Raw genomic sequence first — 8,802 nt, forward strand, 5'->3', positions numbered from 1 at the left:
AATTCCATAATTCGGGCTATACAAGATAAAACGTGAAAACAAAGAAAGTGCACAGAGAATTTGCTATATATTTTAATAATATCGAATTTTTATATACGAAATGTCAGATTACGAAAGCATTAATTATATTGATTGTTTTTATAAAATATAAAAAAATTAACCATTTGATAATCAAATATTACACATGTATGTTGCATTAAATTAATATAACTTTTTCATAAAAATGTGTTTTAGTTTTACAATTTGTCGAAATTGTAGTAAAATTTTAAAAAACGTAAAAAGAATGTTAAAAAAAATCGTATACTATCATATAGCGCCTTTTGATTTTAAAATCCAATGTCGGTATAAGAACAGCTCTTATAAATTTCATATTTAGAATGGAAATATATTTAATTATTTTTTAAAAAATAGAAAGATATACTAAATTGGAGATCTCATGATATATTGCCATTTTTCAGCCAATAAATACCGAATTTTATCCAAATTAATATGAATTCAACTAGTTTACTTATCAGAATTTCAAACAAAACGGGCTTTGAATTTTATACGTATATTCGATAGAAATAAAATTATAATGAAAATTTTATATGTTTATCAGAATTTCTGAAATTATAAGAAATGTAGAAAATACTGTTAATATTTTAAAATTATGTATTTGGCTTATTCGAAAGGTATATAAAAATCATTGATATGAGATCGACATATATGACTTTACAATTTTATACATATCTAAAAGAAAATTTTTTAAACGAAACAAAACGTTTAAAAAAATATGAAAAAATATCCTAATTATTATATCTGTAAACTATAAGTAGTTTAAAAACATATTAGATATAATTTCGATATTTTTATAATTTAGATTAAAAGTAATTTTAAAATTGCCCAAAGAATAAAAATTGTGTTGCACTTTTCATGTATGCAGAAAAGCTAAACATTTTGTGTTAATTATTTGTATATAATAATGATTTTTCTTATTTTAAGAGTTATATCTTCAAAAAATATATGTTATGCAAATCGTTTGAATTTTTTTCATGAATATTCAGATCTCTTTTAATAACAACAATAGAGCATTTTCAGGAGAATCAATTAATTTTTAAAAATATTTATGGTTTATAATTTCCGCTCTGTATTTTAAAATTGTAAAAACAAACTAAAAATTATTTATCTTTTCAGTTTATGAAATATAGTTGCAATATTATAATCAATTAGTCAAGAATTTATTATTTTTATTAATATCTTGAGATGTCTCTCTCTCTCTCTCTCCTTTAAATTATTTTATTCCTATTTTTATTCTATAATAAAAAATAAACAGGAAATTATTCCATTTGTTTTCCTTTTAAACAGTTTAATAATTTAATGTAAATATTTTAATAAAAATTGTTGAATTACATATATAAAATATATATACATATGTATACTGTAATTTTTTTTGGAAGATTAATTGCAATGTATAAGTGAAAGATTTGTCAACGTCTTTTATTTTTATAATGTATCTTATTACAGAGGGAAAAAAGGAAGAATAAAACATAATTTTGATAATTTTTTACAGCAATTTGTTTAATACAAGTAAAGTAAAAATCAAAATCGCGAATGAATCAATATAATTATTATCGCCAAATACGATTGTATTAACAACAAATTTTATTCATTAACACGTATATAATAATTAATTACATATATTCGATCTTACATAATGTAACAAAATTAGATTTTGCGATTTCTTTGTCCCAATTGGTGGCGCCGCCTGCAGTTCGCAAGATTGCCATTCTCGCTACCATTTTCTCAGTGTTACATATTGCGCTTATTATTTGCGCTTCAATGGACAATCACACACCACACATACATTTATGCAATTATTTAATTAAGAGTTTTACATTAAAAAACGGTTTTATACTAAAAATCTTATTCTCTTTCGTTTTGCGTTTAAAATTAATCTTGATTGAGAATAATATATCATATAAACTTGATATTACAATGTCAATTTAACATATATACGTCTGATATCCGATTCAAATTCTTTTATAAAGTGTAAGAATTGATTATTAATTATTAAATATTAACATTTTTTTATTATACACTTATTTTCATATTAATTACGTAAAGTATGTAATATTTTAAGCATTGGAATTCAATAGCATTTTTTGCAATTGCAATTTTACAAATTTCAATCTTCACAAATGTTTTATACCTCTATTTTTCATTTTTCTTCCCGTTAATATTGTTTAATTCAATTATTTTAATTTAATTATATATATTCTTGTCTTAAAAGGAATAATTTTCAACGCTAAACGAAAAAAAAAACACATCTTGAAGTATCGAATTGTATAATATTAATTAATTATTATTTTTTCACGTTATATAAAACAATTAATAAACAATTAATAAAATATTTATTATATAAATATTCTAATTGTTTTATTAGGTAAATTAAAAAAAGACTTTTATTATAAAGAGCAAGCTCCACCAACGTTTTTTCATATTTTCTATCTTTCAAAGCATTAAACTACACTAAATTCCTAAGCAAGATTGAAAAGTAATACCGTTATCGTTACCTTTTTTTCGATAACTAAAGGTAAACGGTATTACTATCTAACTATAACGGTATTACTATCTACAACTTTAATAAAACAAATATGTATCGAATTTATCTGTTACTTTTATCATTACTTTGGAAATACACGCAGCTGATTTTCCGAAGAAACATAGATAAAGAGCATTAAATTCTTTTAAAATAAAAATTAATAATAAACAATTTCGATAAATTTTATTTTAAAGCACATAATATAATTTTTATCAGATTTTGCATATGAAAATGAATTTAACTTGTCAATTTTTAGTGTATCTCATCAAGATCTCGAAATTGCATAAAGTAAAAGAACACAATTTTGCCCATATTTACAAATCTATTGAAAAGACAAACTAAAAACATTCTTTTTATTTATACTATAGAAGATTGAAAGTTGAAAATTACAAGAAAATATTTTTTTGAAATTTTTTCTTTGAAAAATGTCTGATATTATATAAGATATTATATAAGACATTAAAAAAAATTAGTATCAAAATCACATATTTTATATTAATAGCGACATCAATATGGAAATGATATAGTTTCTATTATATTTTAATATTAAGAAATGTAAAAAAAATTTCATGTGTGTATTTAATTTGGCCTCGTAATATCGTAAAAAAAAAATATCAAAAAATTGTAACAATTAATTACTTTTTAAACAACAGCAACACAAGTTACTTTTTAAAATGGATAACGAGTAATAATAACACTACACTTTTCAGAAAAAAAAAAGAACAGAAAAGGTAAAAAAGAAATAAGTCACTTTAATAAAGAAACTTCATTTCTAAATCTTCAATTTTATTTTTAAATAAATTTTAATTGGAGGATTCTTATTGCATATCTAAGCAGGGTCAAGCGTTAGCGTGGTATCGGCTTCGAAATATCGCAGAATATTGCGGCGGCCATAAGAGCGGTCCCCGGGAATATTCATGCGGGGCCCGGGTCCGAATTCTAGGGGACTCCAGCGCCCGCCGAGCGACTATTTCGCGGAAATAGTATAATTCTGCTGGCCGTAAAGGTTAAACGAGGGTTCTCGGTCTTCAATTATCAGAGACCGTCCGCAGGCAGAAAGATGCTGGAGTTATTCTTAAGGCTCCCTCGGCTCCTCTCGACGATCAGTCAAGTCTCATAACTAAGGTCGACCGTTAACGTTTACGACCTGCGAGCTATAATACGTGAAAACGCCGATCGGACTTGACGCCCGCGTTAAATGAAAAAAAAAAATCTGTCTGTCGCGTCTAGAATAGACTGAGACCCGAAGGAGCTCAATACGATCTTTGTTATTTGATTGAGAATAAAGTTGCATCTATCGAAAAAAAATATATATTAAGAATTAAGAAGAGGAGAGCGTAGGATACTTTATAAAATATTGTAACTTTTTTTATTATAAGAGAAATTTTATAAAATATTGTAACTTTTTTTACGATAAGAGAAAGAAGGAATATCCCTCGAAACATTATACAATAATGTTTCCTGATGTAATATTAGAGCACCAGGCAAAAAAATGCCATCGTTACTTATGAAAAATTCAAAGAGGTCTTTTCGCGAGAGAGAACGCATTTTCCAAAGCACGACTTTAACGAGCCCAACGTAAAGCATGATTACGTGAAATATACTGTCAGCAATATTTCGTTCCTCCATTTATTTCTTATTCATTCATCTACAAGCATTTTTCAGCAACGATTGAAGTCCGTCTCGAAATAATTCGAGATGCGACAGGCTTTTGACTAGTGAAAGAGTAATCTCACAATTTTCAGAGAAAATAATCATATGATAAAAAGTGTCGATGGAAATGAATTAATTATATTAAACAAATCACTACGTTAGTATGTCACATTAAACGATTTTTATTTTTCTCCTTTTGATATTATTATCAAATCTACAGATCGAAGTTGTTTTTTATAGGATGTGCATAAGATAAAAAAAAATTCACTTAAGAATGATGTCATCATAACTTTATTTCAGGGTAATTAAATGTCACATCTCTTATGATTTGCCTCTTATTATTGATACATTAGAAAAGATCTCCTCACCGACTTATAAAATTAAAAAAACTCATATTTAATTATTATTATTTACTCACCTAATCAATTATTATCTACTTTTTACAAGATTAATTATTATTTATTTTACAATTAATTATTATTTACTTCTCTCAATTGTCTAATAATTGTATAATTTGTATCATTATCGAATGATTTAATTTACTATCAGAATAGATCGTTGAAATAACATGGGAGAAAAATTATATTTCGATTACAAGTAATAATGCATCGAGCATAATTCCGGATCGTTCGAAAAAGATATGCAAGTAATGAAAACTAATCGAGAGTATAAAGTACACTGCTGATAAGAGGTAGATAGAGCGATTGAACGAGATAAGATAGCTAAAAATAAAAACAATATTATAAATCTACGTGAAATATATTAATCAATGGACAATAAATTTCATCGCATTTTTTTATTTTAATCAGTTTTATTTAATCATTTAATCTTAAATTAAATATTATTTAGTCATTTTTATTTTAATCAGTTAAATTAAATAATATTTAGTCATTTTTATTTTAATCAGTTAAATTAAATATCATTTAATCATTTTTATTTTAATCAGTAATAATTAATATTGATTAAGCATAAAATAATTTTATTAACACAAATTTAAGAAGCAAACAGATATCGGAGAATCTCATCATTAAGTCCTATAAAGAAAAAAATTACACACAAATATAATCGGAGAAGCGGAGAAATAATACATTAAAAGTAAAGTGTGTGTGTAAGATATTTTTATATTAATTATTTTCGTATATTAATTATTTTTATATTAAAATATATTTAAAAAATGTAACTATTTATCTTACTTCAATGAATAACATCGCTAATTCGAAACCACTAGTCACGATGCGTGAATAAAATCTGAGGAGAATGCCGCGTCCGGAAGCGAAAACATCCTCGACGTCTTCCATAACTATCGCGATAACACAATTCGAGGAATAAACGTATATCTCATGAGGCGTACACGCGAGTTTTCGGGATTAAACGTCTCCGGCAGCGTAGTTTCCTCTCGACTTTAAGCGAAGGAGAGGGAAAGTGTCGAACTCTCTCTTTCTCTCGTCTCTCTACATCATCCGCAGGAAGGTCGATCCCTCTCCTCGAGCTCCCTTTTCCCTTTCTTCCTGCTACGACGGGTCTCTCCGGAAAAGCTGGCACGCGGCAAAGGTTTCGTTCAAGGCGTTGCCACTGGCAACCGATAAAATTGCGGAACACCCTCCTGATCTCCTTTCGAAGAAACTCGCCAGGAATTTCTTGCCGCGATCGGCCCAGTTATTGAGCGAGCTTATTAAGAAGGATCGACATCGTATGAAAATCGCTATCGAAGTATCGCGCTGGCGGAAATCTCTTCTCATTTTTTTTCCCGCTACTACCGCATCGAAAATGCCTCTGCAAATGTACACGTGTATGTGTGTATGCTCTCTCTTTTACAAATGTGTGCACATCTTAAATTTTAATTTAATTTTGTGCTCCAATAAGATTAATTATTATTTTGATATGATAATCTTATTAAATTAATTAATATTTTTATATCTTTCTTCCATTAGTATATTTGAAAATATCAGACTCGTGTATTCGTTGTGTGCTTTTACAAATGTGTGTATATTTTAAATTTTTAATTTTGTGGTTCAATAAGATTAATTATTATTTTAAACATGATAATTATTATCTTAAATTAATTAATATTTTAATATCCTTCTTCTTTTAGTATAATATATTTGAAAGTATCAGATTCATCCAACAAGCAAGTCTGTTGAGAAAATTAAATCACAAACTGAGACAAAAATAAATTCATGATTGAATTTCACTTCAATCAAAAATTTCCAATACATTTTTCCTGAATTTTTCGACACATATGTAACGCGTGTGCGATAAGTATCTCTCGAAAATTTTACGATGCAAATTTTTAATATTCCTCCAACGGAAGTAAAAAGAGAGAAACACCCAGAAACTTTTGAGGAAATAAAATCCATTGTTGAATGACCGCTTCTGAGAGACACAAGCCACGATTTCCGGGAGCAGCAAAGAGGGGCAGCCATCGACCCCTCGCATCGGGTCGGGAAAATACGAGCGGGGTCGATATCGAATAGGGGGGGGAGGGGGAGAGGGGGAACTAAACACTCCCCCGAAAAGCTTTAATGTGTCTCGCGAGTTTTCCACGCGATACGCGCGTAAACGTAGTCATAAAAATCACAATTGGAACAAGAAGCACAAGAGAGAAATCTTCGGTATCTTTCTTAAATCTTTTCTCACCCCTTTTTTTAGCAAAACAGATCTCGAGTGAAATTTTTTTCTTGCAATGATAGTACATAATAATATAATAATAATAATAATTAATCTCTAGAGAAATATATTTAGAGAATAAAATCAGAAATTCATATTTGCTTCTCGCTCCTCTAGCTTCAAAATTAATTATTATTAACATTCTTTTACTTAGATCGTTGTTTTTCTATCGTAAATATAATTCGTCAATATCATCGAATCTAATAAAATAATCGATACGATGCTTCTGCTCGACACGCGTGTGTGCGAGACGGATAAGCAGCGGGTAAAAGTAGAGGAAGGTGTTGCACGTGCTCCGAGACGGTTCAGGAAGGACATCGGCCCGGTTTCCATCGGAGTCGAGATCTCAAAGAGAAGGCACGCCATTTGCGATCGCGGAAAAAAAAGAAAGAAGAAGAAGAAAAGGAACAAACGGATCTACGCGAGCGATTCCCCTCTCTGTTCACCGGGTCGTTACCCCCTTTTCGGATTTAGGTCGCCATCCCGAGGACGCTTAGCCTTGTAGCGTCGTAGATGACGAGAAAAATTTACTCGATTGTACACGAATACGCAGATTTCTCTCGAGAGACTTGTATCTCCCGTAGAACGCTATTATTTTCTCGCAATGGGGGAGGCCAGGGAGCTTTAGTCCATCACGTGACTCGATATTAATCACACTCAATGGGAACAATTTCGGGTAATTTTGCTGAATACACGACAATCGAGTATTATTAAGATATACAGAGGGAAATGAAAATCGATAACTCGAATTAGTAGTAATTTTTTTTTTTATTAAATTTCCATGACGTTGGTTTCCACTGAATTTTTATCGGGTAACTCGAATACAAATTCCTGTTTCCGAACGTCGTAAAGAGAGTTCAGTACAAAGGTATAATATCGCGTGCACGCAGGTTAGACACACACGTAGGAGAATACGTGCCTGTGAAACGAGAGAAGATCTCGTTAGCCATTCAGTTGTACCTGGCACGCCCATTCATCCCCCTCACCAAACCTCCGCGAGAAGGTTCCTCATAGAGAGTACTTCCGGGTTGGAAACTAATTTGCCGAACCGTTGAGAGAGAAAAATAACCGTCCACTTTCTAATTCAATTGCTTTCTGTTTTCGTGTGAAATCGTAAACTGCAAACTTGCTGCATTTTTCTAAGAAATATATAGATAAAGAAAAACTCTTTTGTAAAATTAAATTTTTCTTGAATTTCCAAATCAAAAAATTAGCTTAAAAAATATATCTAATTCGTATTGGATTTTTTTATTCTCTTTTATCAACTATTTTAAATTATTTATAAGAGCAATTGGAATAATCTTCTTTCAATTTCCTTTATAGAGCGCAAATAATAAAGCATCATAAAGTACAACGTACATTTTAGTATAGAATATATGAGGAATTGAATTTTGTTCTCTCTTTTCTTTGGAAAAAAAAATAATACATATAAGAAAATATAATCGAACATGGAGAAAAATAAAGGAAATATCGATTCAATTTTGAAAAATATTTTAATCCGGATTATTCGTAAGAGAGATTCAAAATTTCTAGTCACAAATCGCAACTATTTTTCATACTTTTTCGCGCCATTTTTATTTTATGATTTTATCATCGAATATTTTACCTGCGTTTATCGCCAGTCACATTTTTCTCTCAAAGAATATTTTGTATCACATCAGTTTTTCTCCTCGAGTCTTTCGAGCTTCGAGATACACGCGATGCCACGAAAAATTTCGTTGTATCTGCTAACAAATAAATCGCTCAGGTAGCGGAAGGTTACCTTGTCGAGAGAAAAGCCTCAAGGTAAACAGCATTAGAAAATTCCACTCATTGTGTGATCTGGCGATAGGCTCGGAAACTCAGTCCCGAAACGGCGCATATCTACAATACTACCCTAAAGTGCTGTTAATTTAAAGGCT

This window comes from Camponotus vicinus, unplaced genomic scaffold, assembly GCF_025532165.1.
Source record: "Camponotus vicinus isolate PSW18456_S1 unplaced genomic scaffold, iyCamVici1.0 SCAF_7, whole genome shotgun sequence".
Taxonomy (NCBI): Eukaryota; Metazoa; Arthropoda; class Insecta; order Hymenoptera; family Formicidae; genus Camponotus; species Camponotus vicinus.